Source organism: Corvus brachyrhynchos, unplaced genomic scaffold (assembly GCF_000691975.1).
Source record: "Corvus brachyrhynchos isolate BGI_N302 unplaced genomic scaffold, ASM69197v1 scaffold324, whole genome shotgun sequence".
Taxonomy (NCBI): domain Eukaryota; kingdom Metazoa; phylum Chordata; class Aves; order Passeriformes; family Corvidae; genus Corvus; species Corvus brachyrhynchos.
Window position 1 is genome coordinate 302,136 of NW_008246067.1, and position 21,322 is coordinate 323,457.

Below are 21,322 nucleotides of genomic sequence, written 5' to 3' on the forward strand. Positions count from 1 at the left end.
CCTATTCCAAACATCAAATGCTAATTGCAGCTAAAGAAAAGCACCTGAATTTCTGCCACAAAGGGAGAAGAGTGTTGCCAGGAGCTTTGCAATGACCATTTGACATTTCAGCTGTCGGCCCTGCTGCATATAATCACAGGGTGTATTTAAGTTCTACAGCAATTGCAAGTCTACTAAAAATGTAGTATTCTGCCATCCATCAAGCTGAAGGAATGACAGGTAAAAAATACATATGAATATAAATTGCATGGTGCTTTTTGTTATAAAAAGTGATTGAGCTTGCATTTGAGTAAGTTTTTTCATTCTTCTTCTTTGCAATCCTTGAAGTCACTTGGTAGCAATAACACAGTGTAATTGTTTTATGAAGCTATTATGGGTATTTAGCTTCATAATGACTACCTGTGCACTAAGAAGACAGAAATTTTTTCTCTGTTGCAGGATGAGAGCCTTTGTGCCTTTGAAAAGAGCATGCCTTTTCCCTCAGCATGTCACACAGTTTCAGGGATGGTTTTGGAAAGAGAGATTTGGAAATCCATAGCTCTGTTTCTTTCCTATTCCATTGGAAGCTATCTCTGCTAACAGCAATAACCTCTGCTTCTTCACATGATGACATTCCCAGAAGAAATGTCGTTTATGCAGCATCTTCCAGATGAAAGTCACTGAGTGGTCTGTGTGGCAAAGCCTAAAGAAATGGAACAGAATGCCAGTGACATTGGGTAGAATCCCATGTCACAAGCAAATAGCAGTTGCTTACTTGTGGAATTCTGGTTGAAAACTTATCTTTGAGTGCTAGGGTACTTAGGTAGGTCCTTGCCCAACAGAACATTGATAAATAGGTATAATACGATGTATATTCATTATTTTACTTAGACAACAATAATCTTCACATCATACAAGAATTTTATAGTTAAAAGTCTCAAGTAGATGGTGCTATACAGACAGAATGTGGGAAAATTGAATGAAAAACATAGTTTTAGGTCGCTAAATCAGGACAAACTTTTCCATTGTAGACTGAATCATAAATTTTCTTTCTGTTCAGTAAATGCCTTCCTTGAAACACATTTTCTTCAGCTCCATCTCAGCGGTGGTGAAGTGATGAGTTTGAAGGTCAGACCTTAAGAAGTTCCTTTATGTCAATACTTGCAAATATATAGAATAAAACAAAACTGTTCTGCAAGTCAAATTTGGAGCACTGCAGACACAGCTTAAAATCGTGGTTGTGCTTATTCCTTCAGACTGAACATACCTTGCTTACCTAGTATAATAGCTTGATTTCTGCTTTACGGCACTTTACTGGGTCTTGGAGGCGTAGTTTACAACTAAATCTTAATTTCTAATTAATTTTGTTGGAAGCTGTGTCTAAATAATGACACAGAAGTGAATGTTCTGTGCATGACTTGTGTACCCATTTGGAAAAGCACAAAAACTATCCACCTTGCTTGCAAACCTGGTTTTGTGTTATACACATATACCTGAGTTTACATGCAAAGGTACAGCTAAAATAGTGTCTCCATAACAAATTACTACTGCAAGCATTATGAGAACATCAGCCCCAAGGCATACCAAAAAGGAGACTCAGGACCACCTACTGCAGCATTTTTCTTGAGTAGTAAGAGGGTAATGAAACTCACTCACCCTTCAAAATTTGCCTAATGCCGTGAGTGTAAGAAGACACATCTTGTGTTCTGATGTACACAGAATCTTGAGAGTAGTCACAGCTACCACAGATGAAGACTGAGGGTAGACTCTGGTTTTGACTGTGTTATGAGATGTGTTAGTTCAGTGTAGTGGCTAGAAAGCTTCTAAAAACAAGGCTGAAATTAAGGTTGCTTTTCTGATAATAAAAAAAAGACAGAAAGATGATGTGAAATGCAGGGCTAGAGGCCGTATACAATCCCACAGCTGAATATTTCTGAGGGGAAAAAGAGAAAGAAAAACAGACTGACATGAAGAGGTGCCCCTATATTAATCTTAAAGCAAAAATCTGTGGTGACTACTGATCTGAGATGCTTTATTCCCCATCTCTAGCTGTTAAGTTTACAGATCTCAGCTGGGCCCATTTGGTATTTATCCTTTCTCTAGGGAGAGAAGGGAAAAAACAGAGTACAGACTTCCCAGTCTTTGAAAGCCCAAAATAATAGCTGTTACACTTCACATTGGCTGACCTCTGTGAGTGAGGACAGGCCTCCAACTGGCTCAGATATTTTCTCAGTAGAGATGTCAGTGTGCTGCACATACTCCATGTTACTGAAGAAAGCCTTAGGCACTTCTTAGTAATCAGGAAGCAGCTTTCATTTTCATGAGAAGATTCCCTCCAAACTGCACCTGGCAAATTAAGAATTGTGAGTTCACTGTGTTTAAATTGTGTGACACTGCCAAACCTAACAAATAGCATTACTTCATGAACTAAACGTATCCTTTATTGTTGTAGTTCATCAAGAGATGATGCCTTAAGACGGCTCTTCAGATAACTCTATAAACACTACAAAATGATTACTTCAAAATATGAAAGTACAAGAGAGACTCTTCCTCATGGCCTGTGCTATAGATTTTATGACCAAGATTTTAGCTGCAACTGGTCTAGCCATTTCCTTTCAACTTCAGAAATACGACAATGAATATGGCTTAAAAACTAAGATTGATTTTTGTCATGATAGTATGTCTACCTAAAAACACTCTTCTCTGTAATAGTGCATCAGTCACTATTTTAGGGGCTGGGATATAGTTTAATAAGGCTGTATCATAGAAAGAAGAAGGGAAAAAGCATGACAAAAATTAAATCAGCTTCAAAATAAAATTACTTCATACTCCAAAATGTGTTACTTTTTAGGCTATATAAAGACCTCAAGGAAAAATGAGAGTGAATATTGAGGAAAAAAATATTATTTGCAATTCCTCTTTGAATGATATTGAAGACTTAATATTTAGCTAGCAACAAGAAAACAATGTTCTATGGCCATGTAAAGCACCTAAATTTGTAGATGGATATCAAAGTGTGGAAAATGGTGGCAAACACATTCCCAGGATTGGCATAGTGGTAGGCTATATTTTAGATCCCAGTCCATGAAAAGTGAAGACAGGCTTGTGAGATCTATTTACATTTGCCTGGGATGGTATGGGTGGACTTTAGATAAAAGTGCTGGGAGTTAAATGAACTGGAGCCTCTTGAGGCTGGGGTGTGGAATATCTTCCTTTTACAGTTACTGGTCAGATGAATATGCTCTATTTTGCAGCTGCTATATGGCCATCTCATATCCATTTCTAAGTTCTGACAGCCACTAGTGTGAGGTTCAAAATTATTTTTGTTCAAGACCTCTTCTACCACAGTATTGATTTTAGTGAGCAGAATTAAAGGGTGCTGAATTCTTTTATCTCCAACCAAACACAGCAGAAGTTGAAAGCATGCAGACTGGACCTTTTGAAGACACCGATACCAGCTGAACATCTTGTGGGAAAAATCTTTGTGCTTACATGACCATGCTGCTCTGTGTTACATATCTTGGAAACATACGATTTATGTTGTGCAGGAAATACCGTAACAGACCAGAAAACTAAACAAACAGCAGTCATTCCCCACTCTCAGCTATTTCATCAGCTTTCTGCTATTGTTACAGATGGCTTGACTAAAACCAGAAAGAAGAGAGTCTGAAGACCTCTCCTACATGAAAACCTGCAGAGCAGCATAATGAGTAAAGAAATCTCTGCAAAACTCTATTAGAGGGTTCTTCTCAGTGATTCCAAATGGGGAGAGGAGGAGGTAAGATTTACTTTCCTGTACAGGGTCACAGCAAATTCATGTGGATACCAGCTGCAGAGTGATGTCAAAGTGATCCCAGGCAATCAGTTGCAGAACAAACCATTCAGACATGGAGATATCTAACAAATTTGCAGAAAAGATTATCCCTGGGGGGAACCCTCAGGAGTCATCACACACATTCCTGATATGAAAAAAGTTCCTTGTAGGTTTTTAAGGTTAAATGACATCAAGGCCCTCCCAAAAAAACCCCAAAACAGATCATCAGGGAAATTGTTTCTGATTGGTAGAATATCAGAAAAGTGTTGCCAGTTCAAACACTCTAAAGGACATTTATCTGAGAAACCGTATGACACAATTTATTGGACAATGACCTGCATACACAGCAAGCTCCTGTCTAGTTCTTAATACTGGGGTCATGAGGAGGGGAAAAAAAATTTCTATGAATAAATAGAGTGACCACAGCATTGCAAGCAGAAAGTTCAGAAAATGAACTTAAATCTTGTGGAAGTGTGATTCACAAAAAGAAAATTTCTTTTCTGAATCACAGAGTAGAAGAGGTATGTATTCCTAAAACCTCTTAGAGTTTCAGGTACATATGAAGTCTCTGCATGGAGAATACTTCACAGTTTACTGAGCATGAAGAGTTGTCATTATAATCCTACCCAGTCATGGTTTGATGTGCATATTGTATTTGACAGCAGGAGGGCTACAGGTGTGGCTTCTGTGAGAAGCTGCTAGAAGCTTCCCCTGTGTCTGATAAAGCCAATTCTAACTGGCTCCAAAACTTGGTCACGAGTCAAGGCTGAGCCATCAGTGATGGTGGTAGCACCTCTGGGGTATTTAAGAAGGGGGAAGGGCGACGGTCCAATACCAGCAGTAGCAGTCAGAAGGAATGCATGACAATAAGTGGAACAACTCTGCGGACAAGGTCAGTGCAGAGGGAGGGGGAGAAGGTGCTCCAGGTGCAGAGATTCCTCTTCAGCTCATAGGGAAGACCATGGTGAGGCAGCTGAGTCCCTGAAGCCCAGGGGGGTTCATAGAGCAGAGATCCCCTCGCAACCCATGAAGATCCCGTGGGAAGGCCATGCTGGGGCAGGCTCCTGGCAGAACCTGTGGAGCCTTGGAGAGAGGAATTTTGTGGAGCAGGCTTTTTAGCATTACTTATAACTCCACAGGGGACTGATGCTGGAGCAACCTGCTCCTGAAGGACTGCAGTCTGTTGAAGGGACCCATACTGGGGTAGTTAATGAAGAACTGCAGCCCATGGGAAGGACTCACATTAGAGAAGCTCATAGAGAGCTGTCTCCTGTGGGAGGAATCCCAAGTTGGAGCAGAGTAAGGGGGTGAGGAGTTCTCCCTCTGAGGAGGAAGGAGCAGCAGAGCCAGCGACGAACTGGCTGCAGTTCCCACTCGCTATAGCCCTGTGCTGCTGTGGAGGGAGGAGTTAAGAAAGTCAGAGCAAAGCTGAGCCCTGGAAGAGGGAAGGAGAGGTGTTTTAAGATTTAGTTTTTACTTTTTCATTCTGCTACTCTGAGTTTATTTGTAATAAGTTAAATTAATTTTCCTCAAATGGAATCTGTTTTCCCTCTTTTGGTAGTTGTTGAGTGATCTCTCCCTGTCCTTATCTTAACCCATGGAGTTTAGTTATATTTTCTCTGTCTTGCTGAAGAGTGAAAAGATATAATGGCTGTAGTGGGGATGCGGTGTCCAGGCGAGGTCAACCCACCACTGTGTGTCTCAAGCAGGGTGAAATTGTATGTCTTTGTTTAAACTGAAATAAAAAAATGCTGCAGTGTGACAAACAATGCATAAAGAAAGAAGAAACATAAAAATATTTACTGGAACAGGGTGGACAATAAAAATATGTAAATATTGCGTGAAACACATGAGAGCAAATTCATTCTGAAAGAAAACACTGGCTGCAGTGTGAAGACTTGTTCTTTCATAACATGCAGCACTGGGCTGCAGTGAGCCCAGTGTTAATTGCTAGTGTTGTTTCTGCCTTTATGATGTATATATATTAAATTTATGTACAACTGAATTCTTCAAGAACTGATAAGCCACAACTGCATCTGGAACATGTGAAGTGTCAATAGCATATCTAATTATTACCTTGCTTATAAAACTAGCACTAGAAGAACAACCTTACAACCTCTAGAAGAAAAGCAGAATGATATAAGTTGTTGTAGTGGGTTCAATTTGAAGCGGGCAGAAACACCAAATTAGTGTAGAGCTTTTGGTTCAAAATACTCATTACTTACTTATTTACTGTCTGTGAGATAAGAATTAGGAGAAAGCAAAGCAGGCACAAAACTTAAAAGAATATAAAGAAGTTTATTAACAGACCTAAAAGAAAGAAAAAAAGTCAGACTAAACCTTCAGAACACTTCTCCTCCCCCCACCTTTCTCCCTTCTCCCACTGACAACGTAAAAAGAAAACCCTTGAGATTTTCAGCCATTTTACCACTTCTATAACAACCTTGTTCAGTTCACTTAGGGAGAGGAGTCTCTCTTGCTCATGCTATGGAGACATCTCCACAAGAAACAGTTCTCTCATGGCTTCAATGTCATAGCGAGACAGCCGCCTGGGTTGGTTCTCTGCTGACGTGTGAAAGTCCCTTTCCCCAACTTACAGCTTTCCCCACAACTGCTTTCCAGGGTTCAATCTTGAGCTACTGGGGTACCATTTTAAGGATGAGCTGTTCAGAAGCAAAGGTTCTCTTCACCTATCTCTGGGAGCATCTTCATCTCTAGGAACAGAGGTCTTCTCCTTCTGATTCGGAGCAAGAGTCCTCATAACTTCCATCTCTCCCTGTTCAAACTTCTCATCAAATTACAGCTGCTTCAGCATTTGCTTCTTTCAGCACAGGTACTTTTGCTCACAAGTACAGTTTGAACACTCCACCCCCCCCAATCTTTCATGAAATTACAACGGGTACTCTGATGTATCATAGTCCGTCACCACCATAGCTTTACAACAGAATTTCAGCTTCTAAGCATCTCTTCTTTCTCCTCCCTCAGGGTTTCAGCTCTTCCTTCTTCACTGACTTTGGTGTCTCTATGGTGTTTTCTTCACCTTCCCTCTTCCTCAGACTCGGAAGAGGATTAATGTCTGCAGGCTCCATCTGCTCTGGAGGAAACTTAGAGCACTAAAGGGTTAATCTTACCCAGGCCCCGCAGCTGGAGTTCTCGTATGGCTGTTGGTCACATGATCTTTGCTGGGCATCGGGGCAGGGGTCTCAGGTGTGCCCCAGCCGCACCAGGGGCTGCCTGCACAGAGCAGGGCTGGGGGAAAGGCGCAGATGGCTTCAGGATGGTTGTGTCCCGGCCCGGGCTGAGCAGGGCCCAGCCTGGCCCCACTGGGCCACCCGGCCCCACCCCCAGTTATCTGTCTCAAGGCTGGAAGCAAGAGAGAGCTTTCCCGGGGTTTGTTCATTCTTAAATGTGGATCACAGAGGCGTGTCAAGCTCCTTAAGTGGCTTAAAAATTTGCCAGCATTCAAACTAGCCAGTTGATAGGTTCTGTCAAGTCATAGAGGAAGCTGTAAGCACCTCTTTGCAAGAGAATCACTTCCGTAGCTATGCTAACCCATGACAGTTGTTCATCAGGCATTTGAGTTTCAGCTGCTAGAATGGCAGACTGGTACACCTGCACCACCTTACATCAGTTTATAATTTATTTTATATCTTCTATAGTTGAGGTATTTCTCCCCACCTTCGTATGCTCCATGGGCTGCCATTATCCTACTGCTGACTTTTCAAACACTGTTAGATCTTTTTCCATCCTGCATTTGGAAGCAGATTCCCAAGATAAGAATTCCTCTCTCTCCAGCCAAATGCATTTTTTTTTCATCTGTGATGCTTCCAAAATCTTCTGCAAGAGTTATGTTACTGATATGCAGAGTATTAAGATGAGAAGCCAGTATCTTTGTTGCCTGTACTGCTTCATCTGGCTCTTTCCATCTGTTGATTCCTGTAGACTGCAAGACATTTTCAGCCAGGGTCGTAATTTTCTTCTGTGTTTGTAAACAACATAGACCTGGGATTCCAGCAGGGCTCTTAAGAGCTGGTAAACACCAACAGCACCAAGCAACAACAAAATAATGCATGCAGTAGAAATACTTTTGTTGATGACTCTATCTTTAATGGAGAAGATAGTAAATATTTTTCCTAATTTTTTTTGTAATTTTTTTTTTTTTTTTTGGTAATTAAGTGGACGGTGTTACCAGCATGAATAAGCTGAAAGTGCTGCACTGAAGGGATTTATCGCCAACATGTGGTTTAGAAGTTTGACTTTTTTTGAGAGAAAGAGCTAAATGAAATCATGGGGTTTTTAGTGAATTAAACAGTAGCTGGAATCTATGCAGGTAGTCTTTAATAAATGGGAAAGGAAGTGAAGATACAAGGGGGTAATATATACAGTGAGAGAAAACAGGAAGGAAGCATTGTGTAAAGTAAGAAAATGGTTGACAGAAAATTATATTAAGTAGTGAAACAGATCTAGGAAACAAGAAAAAATAGAAAGAGGAGTTTTGAGGGAAGAATGATCACAAAGTAGAAATGGGTATTGTGCAGTTAAGAGTATCAGTATTTGAAAACATTTAAGATGACTGTCTTTCTGAAGAAAATGTGGGAAATTGAATAAATTGAGTATGGACTATTTCAGCAGTCAATTAAAAAGCAGAATAAAAAAATTAATAAAAGAGTTGGGTTTTTTTAAACAAAACAATCAAAGGAGTTTGCAAAAAAAAATTGAAAGAACCAAAAATTTAAATCATAATTAGTGTAGTTTGATACTAAAAACAAAGGAAACAAACAGATAATGTTTTACATCATTGTAATCTAGAAAACCATGTTCCACATCTAAATGTGAAAGATAAAAAGACGGTATACTATTGATGAGAGCTGAAGCCCGCTACAGGGGTATTAACTTTGTTACACAGATGACAGATTTTGCCTGATTTGAAGGCACACATGTTAAGATGCAGTTATTCTAATACCCTTCTTTGGATTAATTTTTCAATTGTTGTTTCATAATTTCTGTGGGGGACCTTAGTATGTAAGAGGACGGTAACAACAGAGAGATAATCTGCATCAGGCCCATGGTCCATCTAGGACATTTACTTCAGAAATATTAGAACTAAAGGAAAATATTGAAACATTTTATATGGTTACAGTATTAATTTATTCACTAAGATACCTCTAGTTTCCATTTATTTTCTAACTTTGTTTTTATTTGTGTGTGTTTATGTTTCTTTGTTTCTTTAAAAAAAAAAAAAGTACTTAATGCATCAGCCAATCATTGAATAGACATTTTTCAGAGAATTTAAACTGTTGGTTCTTTTTTCTGACCAGTAAGAGCAGACTCAAAGTTGGCAAATTGTAAAGAAGCAACTGCCGGTATGTATATCACTGGTCAAACAAAGATCACCCCACATTTTGGGACAGACACTTTGTGCAACCACCAACGACCACTGAAGACCTCTCAAATATGCCTCCGTGGGCACCTGGAACCTGGACTGTAAAATAAGCCCCCACAGTGGGAACTTGAGATAAGATAAAGGTGGTATTATTGTCTGAGTGTAATCTCAGGCCTAGGGGGAGGTTAGCAAAGCAGGGGGAGAAGTATATATCGGTGATAATGAACACAAAGAACACCCAATTTATGGGCCACCAACAGTCTCTCTTCCCCCTTTCTTTTCTATTTCTTTCTATTTCTCTACCTCTTATTTTATTGTTAAACAAAATCTGTACTATTGAATTTGGCATATCATCTCCTTTACACCTTAATTTGGGCAGAGGCATCTCTCTCTAATCAGATCTTAATAGTCACCATGCTGAGAGCATGACAAGAATATATAGTTTGTGAACTATCCCTGTAGTCTACCATGTAGTACCTTATCCTTGCTTTCTTGATGAAAAAACTGGGGGTGAAATTTCAAAAAGTTTTCTCCCTTAATTTTAGTTCTGCAACTATAAATTCAACTGAAACATCACCTAAACCTGCCATCTTTCAGTTTGAAGCCATTCCTCCTGTCCTATCACTGCATACCCTTGTAAAATGTCCCTCTTCAGCTCCCTTGTAGGCCCCCTTTAGGTAATGCAAGGCACTGTGAGGTCTCTCCAGAGCCTCCTCCCTTCAGCCTCCTTTCACAGGGGACTTGCTCTCGCACTGTGATAATTTTCATGGCCTCCTCCAGAGCCATGCTAACAAGTCAAATTCTTTCTTGCATTGGGTGCCCCAGAGCTGGATGCAGCACTGCAGGTGGGATCTCACCAGAGGAGGGCAGAGGGGCAGAATCCCCTCCCTTGCCCTGCTGGCCACGCTGCTCTGGATGCAGCCCAGGATGTGTTTGTCTTTCTGGGCTGTGAGCGCCCATGACTGGGTCATGTTGATCTCTTTGCCCACCAATACCCCCAAGTCCTTCTCCTCAGGGCTTCTCACAATCCAGTCTCCACCCAGCCTGTATTTGTGCTTGGGATTGCCCTGACCCAGGCGCAGGATCTTTCGCTTTACATTGTTGAAGTTCCAGAGGATTGCATGTGTAAACATCATATATAAATCTCAGAGTAATTTTTACATTTGCACAGGGATGTGTTCTGCTCTCCGTTAGAGTGAAGAAACAACATTCTTGTCTGAAATAACATTACCCAAGGCCTTAGTCTGAGATTACCCCTTCTTTTTTGAATAACCTATTATTTTGAGGAGTAGCAGTAAGCTAGTCTTAAAGCAGAGGTTAATAATCTAATTGTGTTGTAATATTTCAGGCTAACCAAAGCGGGGACTCGGAGTGGGATGAAAGATCGAAGAAAACAGAAAATCCTGGGTGAAATAGTAAAAGACAGATAGTAAAGACAAAGACATTACAATTAGTAAGTACTACTGAGGTGACACATGGTAGCTTGTTGGGGTCTTCTCCCCCTGCCGTGTAGCCCTGGCAGAGGGGCCCTGAGGGCACAGACACGGGGTTTCCCTGCCCCTGCTCAGCCTCGTTCCCATTGGTTGGTTTGTGTTCCCTGCGCGGGCAGAAGGACCCTTGGTCCCGTGACTGGAACAGTTCCTGGGCAGAGCCCCGGCCATGCGGCTGGAGAAATAAACATCTCTGAAACAGCTATCAAGAATCTGTCTGTCCATATATATTTCCTTTCCACGGGACTCCTGGTTTGATATATGCGTGTTGCAGTATCCCCGCTGTAACAGTAGCTTATGATTAGTTTTCTGAAGAGCAAATCAGAACTACTACTGTCAGTAGGAAAGAAAAATAATGACATAAAAAAGAGCATGCTGGCAATAAACAAACACAAAAGGTGAATATGAATAATAAGATGATTTATTAAAAATTGCTTTGAATTCATTTTGGAATTCAGGGTTTTCGGATAAAAGTTATAATTTCTGCCAACAAATGGAGGGTTTACTTCTATTTATAAAACAAATTGGTGCATTGTGAAAATGTGTACCGCTGGTTCAGGGGCTTCACCTTAATAATTTTTACAGGTACAGGTTTAAAAATTGCACAACAATAAAATAATGTGATAAACTGAAATTCTTCCACAAGATGACAGAGTACCATTTATACATCTGAATAATTCAGAATACAGTAATATTTTGTAATGCAAAAGATGCTAAAAAGTGATATGGAAATTTTGGAGATAACTCTGCTGTTTTTTTCATTGGCTTTAGTAGGTTTGGGATTGATCAAGACAAAAATCTTCATGTGAAGGCAACTATGAGCTAATGAAAAAATAGCATAAGCAATTGATAGAAATACAAAAGGTTTTTAATGACAGTAATCCTATCTGAGAATGTAGGTCTTTTAAAGACTGTTGAGAATTTTCTGCTTCTATCTGTGGGGAGAATTTGGTCAGATTTCAGCATCAGAGACATTCTTCACATCATGAAGTCCATATTTAGGCACAAATTCAAAAGCTGTTGATTTACTTGACAGAAAAATTTATCTCTCTGCTGCTGAAGCGATTTGAGTTTCCCATTGGCTCCAAACAGGAGTTGGAAGAGGCTATGTGGGAGAAGGTAGTTGCTGATCTCTCTAGCAGACTAATTCATCTTTGCTGCTTTTTAAATTAATTTTTCCATCACTGCCAGATAAAGCCATTTCAGTTGCTTATCACATAGCCAGATGTGCTAGCACAAGGCAACTTGGTTTAGATAGCCAAGGAAAAATCTATGGATTTTGTAAAATGGAAGCAAAACTGTACAAACAAAGTAAAATAAGAAAAAATAAAATTACCCTCAAACCCAATGCTATTATTGAAAGTATCACTTCATCAGGTACTAGTCAAAGTAGATTTCTATTTGCATAGGTAAGCAGTTTCAATATGGTCAAACAGGGAAGAGCATTTTACTCTTGCGACGCAGCAAACTATTTCTTTTTGTGCTTCCCCCACCCCCACTTCCTTCAGTCCTTGTGTATAATGCTATCCTTTCCCAACTTACATTGTTAATGATGTTTTCTGGAATAGAAAAATATATCCCTTTTTTTTTTGCCTGAAAAACAATGGACAATATTTCCAGATATTAGGAAAATTGTATGCTAAACACATTTTGGATCTGAAATGGCCTTAGAACATTTATTTATTATGCAACAATAGCACAAAAATCTTGATGCAAATAGAAACATTAAGTTCTGGGGAAACAAACCAAATGATCATAGATTTTTGGCTGAAGTTATCAGCTTGAAGAATAAGGCCTTTGGCTTAGTGTCCTACTGTTGGCAGGATCCAACTTTTTCAGGGTCTATCAGGCTCTGTAATTTCAGGTTTGGAGATTTTCCTACTTTATCACATGAATTAATTTCTCTCAAGCTTCTGTTCCATACAGTGCTGTTCCTATAAATTGAGGTAGAAGAATAAGGTCATCATTCTCTGAATTGCTATGCTTTTGCAGAATGAATTCTCATCTAGTATTTTAATTTACATTTCTGTTGAAATAAGTGAAAAAGAGTCAGAAGTTTTCCTGACAAAGGCTTTGTGCCATTTCTTTTTTACAGATATTACAAAATGGTATATAGTAATAGATTAAAATGTAGCCAGTTGTAGGAGTAGTTAGAATGTTCAGCTATGTATGCTGGTGTAATGTTATCTTGTTTTCTACCTCTGAAGGATGAGAGCAATGAGTCCTTAGGAGATGATATATAATAAAATATTGTGGTACAGCGATGTTATGGATTGTTAATTCAGTTTTGATAATGCTGTAGAATGTAGATGATGATGTAGGTAACACTGCAGGATTTAGGGCAGGCAGCGGAAGGAGAGAGAGAAAATAAATTTGACTCAAACCAGTAAAACGGAGAGTTCTTCATCCAAAAGACAGCTGATTAGAGCAACTCCCTGCCAACTGATATTGTGAACAATAAAAATCTACATGGATTCAAGAGGCAAATGGAAAACTTGATGAAATAGAAATTCACTGAAGATTAAATAATGTAGAAACCATTTCTAACTCATGAAGAGCTGAAAAGACTCTCAGGTTTTAGGAAGAGACATTGTATATCCTTACTGTGCTCTTACCCATACTCAGATATTTGCCTGTCAGCCCTACTGGAGATTAGATTGTGGGCTCAACAGACTTCTGCTGTTATCCAGTGGATAATGTTCCTATGTTTTAGGAATTGCAGTTTAATATTTACTAATACAGTAAATAATTTTCATGTACCATATTTTATATTCATATATATATATATATATAAAATATCCCATAGCTGAAAAATAAATGTACACCATAAACATGTATAGACTCTCATTTTTTTTTAATGTAATACTCCATTTAAAAATATTGATCTCATTGTATCACTGGGTATCTCCACATGAACAATAATTAAATGACTAGGAAAGCTTAAACTGAAGGTGCTTAGATTTTCATATATGAATCTGTATGCTTTGTAGTGGCTTCATTTGTCCAGAGTGAAAAATTAAACTTCTCTGAATACAAGATGTCTTCACTGGGGTATCTAAAATAGAAACACTAGAGAATTTTGGTGCTGTTATGAATGCTTTTTTTAAAGAAAAACATTTTTCCAGCCTAAAGAGAAATACATATGGATACGTTCCTTTACAGCGAAAATCAGTGCAGACAGAAGGATCTACCCATACAGATTAAATTGCGAGGCTGCATTCCAAATATATTTGGCAGTAAGATATTGTTTGTCTGTCTGTCTGTCTGTCTATCTATCTATCTATCTATCTATCTATCCATCTATCTCTCTATCTCTCTATCTCCAAATATATTCCAAATATTCCCTGCTACCTCCACGAACACACCGAAGGTTTTCCAAACACAAAATGTGGTCTGTGATATATCATTTTGGATACCTTTCTGATAGCATCCCATAAACCCTTTATCAACTTTTCTGTCTTGGTATGAAAAACAGCACCATGCATTATGGAGTGAGAACTCATTGATTTATGAGCATTTCAGAGGACCAATGTGTTCATTTGGTATATGCAAGAACAAATTCTAGAAAAGCTCATGCGTCTTTTGCATTTCTTTTTTTTCCAGAAACACTGAAAAATTGAGTTTTAATATTTGAAACTTACAAGAAAACATATGTCAACTTTAATTGTTTTCTGAAACCTGGTCCAAACATCTTGAAATCAATCAGAACTTTGATTTGGTCTTGGTTGGTCTTGGATCAGCCTTTTAGTAATCATAAAATAAATATAATCAGGCCATATTACCTCAAGACTTTATATTTAACTCTGTATTTTAGTATTATGTTGATCTCTTTTAACATAAATTTTATTTTAATGCTTATTCTGCATTCTGTGTGTTTAAATTGATTTCTTCTATTGTCTTTTTAATTATTAATTTCTAATACCTACTAGGGTTCTGATGTTTCATGACCTTAATGCCTCTATTTACAATTTATTCCTTTCTTATAAATAGTCAATTCCGTTTTTTCCTTGTAATACCCTGTTTATGTGTATAAACATTTGTGGAATACCGAAGTAGTTTCACTGTAGTATTTATGCATGAGGAATTATGTGGCAGTAAAGTAAATGATGAGTGAGTGGAGATCACGTCTTTACTCTTTCCTTTGCTAAAGCAGTATCCAGCGGGTGTGATTAGCAGTGACTTTTTGTTCAGCATCTGTATTTAATCAGCAGTTATTTCCCCATTTCCTAGACTGGTTAGTATAACCCTTCACCACTTTATCTCTCTTCTCTGCCTACCAGTCAATAAAAGGAGGTTTTCTAGCTTTCTCCTCTATTTTTGTGGCCACGCTTGATAAAATTTAAGTATCTGATTTTCTGAAAAAAAGTGATAACATAAGTAAGGTAAATGACTGAACAAAACTTTTCAACTCTTTCTGGAAGTTTTGTGAAGCATGGTGCAGTAGTGACTCAGCAACACAGAGTATTTTGAAAATGTTTAATAATTATATAAATTTAATTTTAAGTTCAGGTATTAATTTAAGTTTACTGTAATTATAATTACAAAAGAGTGGTGTTTTCATGCATTTTGGCATACCAATGATATTACTGTGTATCAAAACTTATGAATTTGCCTTAAGGGATTCTCAGCCTTGAATGTCCTCCTCCCTACCTGAGACAAAAGCGCTTAATCTCATCCTCCATGTAAGATGTGGATCAAAACTAAATACATATATCCATGGGAAATCACACAAAGAAACAGCAATATATCTTTTGAAATTATCTCTTGCGGGAATAATTAGCATTTGGCAATGATAATAAATTAAAATTTAATTCCCTATTACTTTCCTTAGAACTAGTCTCACATGAGGTCTGTAATTATATCTTGTTTCCCTTCTGCTCCCCATGTCTCTACTTGCCATCACGCCCAAATACTATAGAAGGATTTTTATCCTATGTGTAATACATATAAAACATCATCACCACTAGGATCAGGTTGGATTGGCCCATTTGACTATGCCTGAAAATGCACTTGAGAAATAATCAGTAAAAAAATCTCAGCAATTTTTCTTTCCTGTAGGTGAGAGGTTCATGAGACCCTGTGGAGATTGATAACACAATGAAACTAATGGCCTGTTGAGTCCAAGTCATGGGAGCTGGGGAAGATGCCAAGAAATTAGTGGAATATGGAAAAAATGTTTAACAAGGTTGCAAGTTAAAAGTCCAGAATCCTGTATCAAATATTATAATTTTAATATGTCATAGAACTGTCTTCTGTCCATATAAGTGAAGGATTTAAAAATGTTCTATATGGGGGCTAAAATCTGTCTCTAAATACTTAAGATCTTAATTGCCTCAGAGCTTAAACCCTTGAGGAAGCCTACTCTTGAAGTTCAGTGGTAACATAAAGTAAACCATAAAATAAAACTGAGAAAAAATGACTTAAATGAAAGTATTTCTTCACTCTGCAATATATTGCACAAGTACAGACAGTAAGGTAGCTATCATCCCTTAGAACTCTGCGACAAAATTGCTTGATAATGATATTCTGCTCCAAAAACTTTCTTTCTCTCATAAGAGTTTAAAGAGAGAAAAAGAACTGTAGTTCCTGGGTTGTGAAATAAATTTTAAGTCTTTATCTTTAATGAGGTTGCATTACACATTACCCCAATTTTCCTTTCACTGAACTTCAAGACACAGCTGAATGCTACCATATAAGTCATTAAGGAATGTCTGGGGGCTGTTTTTTAAGAGTGGGAGGACAGAGGTATGTGTGGTGGTTTCTTTTTTTTAATATGTGATTTTCTTATCTGTTTGGACATCCATTACATCATAAAAGTGGCTCAAATTAAAGTCATTCTGCTACCTTGTGGCTGTAGCTTGAAATATCATGTGTTCAGTGGTTTAATTTGTAAAATCGTCCATTATAATGATACTCATACCATTTGTTAAACTGCATCCAGAACACTGTACTGGAATTTAGACCCTTCCCAAGAACAAGAGACAACTTTCTTCTACTAAAGACTGAGTGTCAGAGATGGTAACTTCTCCTTTTTCCTTACCCTTCTTCAATCTCACATAGCACAGAAACAGAGCATGGAGGGAAAGTTTGCACGCTACAGCAATTCTTTTGCCTGAACATATCTCAAACTTGATGAGAGCAGTCCAAGGTCAATGGAGAGTGTCATACATAATCCTGGAGAACTTCAATCTGTGACAGCTGTAATATTTAAATAAGAAAGAACAGCATTATTTCAGGATCAGAACTTTATGCACCATAGTGTTGCAGAGATCCTGCCTAAGACACCCTTTTAAAACTCTATACATCTATCCTTCTTTTGAATATTTTTTACTCTTCTTGAAATAAAAAAAACATTTAGTTCAGAGGAATCATCTGCTAGGCACTTGCAGTGACCATGTCTGTTATATTTCTTTATCAACAGTGGACAATACACAGTTTAAAGCATTTGTCCAGTCTGAGTGAATAATTGATCCATAGAGCTCTTCAAGACGCTTCTGGAAAGTTCTTTACGTGCTACTTTAATGTGAGAGAGATGTGATTTTGGAAACCTGAACTCATCCATTACTTTCTTGTCCCTTTTCCTGAGGGCTTTTTAATGTGATGTCCATCCTAAGCCCAGATAAACATTTTTCTGGGAGTAAAACAAGACTGTATAACCCATTTTAACTGAAAATTTTCCTTAAAATTATTTTTCATTAAAATATTCATTAAAATTATTTTAAATTGCTTATCATAAAAATTGCTGTGTTGAGACTTTGAGTCTCTAGACCTTTCTAATTAGCTAATTCTGAACAGACTATGCAAATGTTATTTGAATTTCTAAGTGTTCAGAATGCCCCACTTGTGGTGCCCCACTGTGGTTGTGCTAACATTAAAGTATTGCTGACATAATACTTAAATAGTGTAGAAAGAGTGAGACGAGCCTCATAACCATAACAATAACAGTAAGATAATTCAGGGTCCCATTCTGCTCTAGGTATTTTGAAAAATACTTTATATAACTCTATGTGTTACTCTATCTTCAGATGACCTCAAAACATCTACTCGCATTGAAACCAACTTTAGATCTGTCCTATTTGTAGCTACTTGTAGCAGGAACTGTTTGAGTAACATCATTAGTTTTTACAATAGTGTAAAGTAGTGACAGAGTAGCATCCTAATTGCATTATTTTTCAAGCCACATTTTATAGCAATAATTTATTTGTGGTAATATCAGTGATGATAATAAATTAGCTCAATGCATCATTATTGCTTATGATATTCCATATATGCAGAGCAGTCATTCCATCATAATCTTCAAATTGTGTTGCATTGAATTAGATTTGCTGGACGAACTGTTTTCATCTTGTACTTTATGTAAAAATCCTTTAACAAAACTTCTCAACAGAACATTGTTGTCCTGCAAGAGTTTTAAATTATATTTAGAGATATTCAGCATCCTGCTGGATAGAGTCCATTAGAGACAGAGCTGTTTAACATAAGAGAAGAGAAAAGCCTCAGTTTTTGATTTATTGGTTCAAAATTTCATTAGAGGTTCTAAATACTAATTTTAGTACTATTTTGTACTTTAAACATTTTAAAAATTTTTGGTTTTGAAGCTGAAGGCCAAAGCCCCATTCTCTACCAACACAAGAACATCTTACAGATGTAAGTACAGATCAGTGTCATACAGCAAGAAATTAAAGAAACATTTTGCACCTGAAGTTGTTTAAGAAAGTGTTTTTATCTGGGGAAGCTGCTGATAGAAAAGGGAGAAATTTCCATTCATGTTACAAATAAGGCATTTAGGTATGGAATGACACTATCATGTAAAACAGAAGACAAATAATTGTAGATTTGTATGTGGAGACACTGAGCACCATATTTGTACAAGAATATACATTTGTAAACATTGTTTTATATCATTATACATAGGAGATATTCGTCTGGCCTACAAATTATTGTTTTATCCTCTGGTAGGAAGCACACAGTATATATTTTACCTTTCTGTGGAATCCCATTCACAATATATCTCACTGCTGACTTTTGGTGGCTAGATAGTTCTGTAATGTAGAAAAGAAATCTTAGAGATGAGGGGCATGTACATTATTTAGGATGACTTTATCCATAATAGCAGGGTAACAGAAATAATCTGCAACTGCTTTTTCCAAACTTTCAAAATGAATGTCTTTCTTAAAACATGACTGCTGTATACTGGATTTAAGTTTGCTAATTATGTGTATTAGTCCCATTCTGATTGATGAGATATATTAGTACAGAAATTTATGAGTCTCATTGATTTTTGACAGCATTTTAACTTTTCTTTGTCCAGTCTAGAGCAAGAGTTCCTTAGCAGGGAAACAGACTATTATTTTTGTGTGGATGGTATTGGATGAAAATACTACAAAGCTTAAGTTTGTGAATTAGATATGAGACCTAAGTATTCCAAAAAAGCAGACTGAACAGCTTTTTTTTGGATGCATATCTCAAATCATAGATTAAAATATTACCACCGTGAAAGAGAGAACTAGAGAATACTCTCATCTAGACTTTCCCATATGTCATCTTTTAAGCAGCTGAACAGAAATTACATTCAGCTGTTTCTTCATATATAGAATCATCTTTGCATGGCTAAGTGAAAGCTATTTTCTTTTTATGCCCCATTATTTTAATTACACATGTAGTCTGCCATGAAAATTGTGCGCCTATTTATTATAACATCTTTGTGACTGTCTGGTGATTGGAAAAGTCTCTTAGGTTTTTGTTATATTCATCAGTGTAAGCTAAAGTCAGCTTAGATCAGAAGTTTTCCAAATGGAGGTGTTTTGATTGTAATTATATTTTGATGCAAAGGGCACATTCATTTCAAAATTCTTACTCTATAAGTCATTGACTTCTCCAGTTTGTTCTCTTTCTTCAGCAAGGTAAAAAGCACAACTGCTACTAAAATTTCCCGCTCTTCTCACCAGAACCAAAATCCATTAAGATTTTATCAAACTCCAAATTTTTCTTTGAATTATTAAGACCCTGATTTCATAACTGATAAGCAAATGGCAGGTGATCTAGTAACTGGATCAGGCTTGCTTCCATGTTTTCCATTCAAGCACCATCTGTCTCTGTATGATCAATGTAACCTTCTGTAATACATTTATTTTAACACTGTGTCCGTATCAATACTATGGTTTAGTATCTAGTAATGTAGAATACATGGTGCACTCAAAGATCTTAAACCTTATGGTATTACTTAATGATTAAATTCAATTTCTATTCTTAGCATGAGAAGTTAGTGATGTAATTCAGTAAGTAGGAGCCTTTTGGAATTCTGTAGAAAACACGTCTGTTCTAATATGGTGATTATATATATTCACATTTGGTACCTATGATTCAACAATAGCTGGAGTAAAAAGTCATGTACATAAATTTTGATGACATGATCTCAGGAGCTGCATCAATCTGAAGACCATTATATCTATTGCACTACTAGAGAAGCAGCATGCTTACTACCTCTAACAACATTTACATCCTAAAATATCTATTTATCTGATGCACATTACATTTGCACAATATTTATCTCATGTAAGTTTTCTATAGGAAAAGCTGTTCTTGAAAACCTGTAGGAATATCTTATCCTGACAAAAACTTTTTAAAAAATTGCTTGAAGGGAGTTAAAACAGTGACTTTTTCTGTATTTCTTTCTGTACTTCCCAGCTATATGAAAAATAAGCACAGTCTTCTTCAGTTTAAATTATTTGTCACTTGAAATAAATTACAGCCTATAAATACAGCTTGTCTGACGGACAGTAAATTTAAAAAAAATTCTCTTTCATTCCAGAACTAGTTTTTGCTCTGATTCCTAATGGGGAAAAAATCATGGTCAGAATATCTTGTCAGCTCCCTCTTACCTGCTTCCACAGTATGAACGCCGTGATCAAAATTATTAAATATATTTTATTATAAATATTTGCATTAAGCCTAGAAAACAAGGCCAGATGTTTGCTCATACACCTTAGGATTTTAAATTGTTACCCAATTTCAACCACGTTTGGAAGCTGAAGGAAATCTTACCAAGAAGAATGTTTCTGTGGAATTTACACATACACCAGGTGGGTGAGGGGGTGCAACCCAGGTATTTTATCCCCAGAACAAAGTGGAAGCAGAACTCAATTTCTACACATTTTATCTGACAGCAGATGGCTGCTAGCTAGTCCTGAGGAGAGTCACAGTACTGCTGATTGTTTTCCTGGTGAGGATAGGAAAGATGTGTGTTGAATTATACAAGTGAGAAAAGAAATAAAGATTCTTCTGAAGCAAAGCTTCACTGATTCTGTTTACCACAAAACCATTTTAATTAAGGTTCCATTCTTAACCTATAGTCAGCAAGTAAATAATTAGCTACAGTTTATCTTTTACATCTGTCACATTGGACTAATGTTATAGTGTTGGATTGTGATGCAGTTGATATAATTTCTGCTGATCTTACATGTGACTAGACCAGGCTGGCAGCTGTGCAAACTGCATTTGAGGATGCTGTATTTATATTGTAGCCAAATTTCCCTGCTATGACTTAAGCTCTATTCTGTTTCCAGCATTTCTTACCACACTGTGCCTCATCTCTTAAAATATACGGTTGTAGAAAAATTCAGGTGAAAGGGACCTCTGTGGGTCTTCTGCTGTGGC

General features: G+C 37.4%; 1 long non-coding RNA gene across 1 annotated transcript in view; it reads left to right on the forward strand.

Moving 5' to 3' along the window:
• The window catches only part of LOC108449778, a 101,212-nt gene that overhangs the window by 28,501 nt on the left and 51,389 nt on the right, over nucleotides 1-21,322 (forward strand). Inside the window, exon 2 of the long non-coding RNA XR_001866069.1 lies at nucleotides 3,615-3,757. This is a non-coding gene — a long non-coding RNA (uncharacterized LOC108449778). The remainder of the gene's footprint in view (nucleotides 1-3,614; nucleotides 3,758-21,322) is intronic.